Genomic DNA, 2902 nt, shown 5'->3' with positions numbered 1-2902 from the left:
TGCAGCCACATATAATATTTCTATCCTGAAGTTGGAAATCCTGCTTTTAGAGGACACTACATTTATTTTAGACTATGTCATACCCCTCACCCCCAACAAGAACAGAATTAGTATTCCTTATTTTAGATTTTAAAGACAGTATTTACATAAGAGTTGTACAACGCAGAAATTCAGAAACTGATCTCAGTATCTTATTGTAATAACAGCCTTCCTCCAACAGTATAAACACAAACTTAAGTTCTGGGTCATAACAAATCTCCTCTTTAAAAACTGGAAAGAAAAAAAAAGTACAGTTGCATGTCCTATATTAAACCTTTCAAACAAAAATGAGTATTAAAACAGGAGTATAATTTAAAAAGCTGTGTATTGGAGTGTTTATAAACCAGAAGTGTTAAGCAGCAGCAGTTTCCGGTTTCTTATTAAATTCAACTATTCTTCAAATTTAGAAACACATTACAAACCAATGTGGAACTATACTACTTATGCACCTTTGCAGGTGTTTCAGTAAAGAAAGCCTCCTATGAGAATAAGCAGAGGCAGCACATTATATTAAGTCAAAACTTGCCTTCAACATGCCAAAAAGAACTGTGTCATATGTTCATTTGTCACCAAAGCACCCCCTGAGAGATGCATTATTGCTGTAGAACATTTCAAGTTTACCAACACCCAAGTGCAACCAAACTGATGTTGTATATATGCACTTGCCCATTCTCACCAGTATTTCCACTTAGTTTTTTCTTTAAACAATCAAATTTAAAGCTTTGAAAAATAACATTTTTTTGCTTTTAGGTTTTGTCTACAATATTAATCACCACATGCAATTTAGTTTTCTGATAATTTTTCTAAAAAACTGCACCAATATCAGAACAGTGCAAATCATATTTAATTGTAAAAGTTATAATGGCTTGAGTTCATAATTAGAGGGAACACTGTCAGGATCTTGGTATTTTGCTCAGTCACCATTGCTTGCATTCCATTAAAAACTTTCATGTCAATTTTGCTTTTTTTTCTTTTTTTTTTTTCATTTAAATAGTTGTCCCCCATGCTTTTATCAGAGCTGAAATTAGGGATTTAATCCACAATTTCAACACACATAGTGCCTTAGTTGCAATGTTTTTATGCACTTCCATCTACTGTTACAATTCCGTAAACGTATTATCCCCCGCAACACGTTTCCAGACTAAGAACTAGTCACTAGCACTTGTGATCCAACAAGTGTTTTAAGTTTTTAACAATGGAGAGATTTCAAGATTAAGAAATCTGAGGACTTTCCCTCTCCTACAGTCCCCAGTGTTTCATTTCATAGCAAGTTCAAAATTGGTTTCCACATCTTGACAGTGTTCCTTATAAAACCGTATGACAGTAAAAGTGCCAGTAGGCATGGCAACCTCTTTGAAGGGAGCATTTAAACTCCTTGGCACTGGGAATGCCAGCACCAAGGATTACATTGAAATTCAAAATTATACTTAAGGCTACAATTAGAAAACCCACTTTCCATAAGCCTAATTTCTCTAAGAAGATTTCAAAATTCAGAAGCTAATGCAACTGTTAAGTTTTACGCTCGAATTTGAGGAAGAAATATTTTTCTTTAGCAAGGGCAGTATATGAAACTCTGGTAGCAAATGTCTCTTAAGCATTGACTACTCATTTCACCATCGTTCACTTACTTTGTTTTAAAGTTCAAAACTGGCAAGGCACATTTACATATTCCAATGAATACTTGACAATTTTTAATTACACTTTATGTCCCAGCTATCCCAGTAATTGACATACAACATACTAAAATGGTTTATTAAGATAACAAAAAAAAAAATCAATTAATGTGAAAACATACAGGCTATTGGCAACCACTATTCTAAAAATTATGTAAATACAAGTAAACATACTGAAATGTGTGCGATTCTAAGTTTTTAACCAGAAGATCTCTGTACTAACACACATTTATATTAATGACACATAAAAAAAATAAAAACTTTATTACAAAAATAAGTTACACTCGCCTCCAGCTTACAGTATAAAACAATTTTATTTGCAGGAATGCAAAATGATTGTTTGCCATGAGCATTTTCAACATATGACATGTCTAATTTTGTTAAAATTTGCATTTACTGGGGGAACTGGTGTGTATAAAACCTTAATTAGGTATAAGCTTCAATTTTCATTGTGGTGCCTATGGGTATGTAGTATAACTGCAGTATCCCTTTGTGAAGGGTGTTAAGGGAACTCTTTATGCCAAGTCCAAAGTAAGTCATAATTTTATCTATCTTTTACCTATATGAAACTGGACTTGGCAAGGTTCTGTTTTTCTTTTGTCTTTTTTATAAGGGTTGTTCAATAGAGGATGCTTCACCACTGAACACTCACTGTCATCAAGGTGCTTTAGAAAATTAAAAACATAGCACAAATGATTGTACTCTACTCTACTCTACAGGTTATCATGATCTGCGTAAGAGAAATGGAAAGCTGATCCACATGTTTTTACAGTGATCAGCAATAAGAAATGCACTAATGAAAACATACCTTTTACCTAAAAAGCTAAACTACAGCCATATACTATTCTATGATTTATGAAAAACTTCAAAATATCCAAATGTCAGGCTTCACTGTACAGTTGTCAGTTTTAGTCTGACCTTTTATAAAGGGACACTGCAGTATTTAGTACAAGTTGCTGATGCACTTTTTTTGAACATCTGATGTCTTACAAAAGTAACATCTTGCTAAACTATTATACATCCAAATAACTACAATATCTGAAGAAGCAAGGCTGCTTTTTCAGCCACAAAATACGACAAAAGCAAGGCCTGTTATGATGGTCATGAGGAAGTCTTACAAAGCCTCTGGAACTAAAGGCAACTAAGAATGTTACATTTGGTATATTATAATCTTACCCTCATATCATATT

General features: G+C 33.3%; 1 protein-coding gene across 6 annotated transcripts in view; it reads right to left on the bottom strand.

The window, feature by feature from the left end:
- Window positions 1-861: 861 nt before the first annotated feature.
- Window positions 862-2902, bottom strand: part of SYNCRIP (synaptotagmin binding cytoplasmic RNA interacting protein) — a 25853-nt gene continuing 23812 nt past the window's right edge. For all 6 annotated transcript variants that reach the window (XM_050972225.1, XM_050972226.1, XM_050972227.1 and 3 more), the window contains exon 12: window positions 862-2902. This exon is cut by the window's right edge. The gene's annotated coding sequence lies outside the window, so the exon portion shown is untranslated.

This window comes from Serinus canaria, chromosome 3 (genome assembly GCF_022539315.1).
Source record: "Serinus canaria isolate serCan28SL12 chromosome 3, serCan2020, whole genome shotgun sequence".
Taxonomy (NCBI): domain Eukaryota; kingdom Metazoa; phylum Chordata; class Aves; order Passeriformes; family Fringillidae; genus Serinus; species Serinus canaria.
This window is presented reverse-complemented; position numbering and strand designations above follow the sequence as displayed.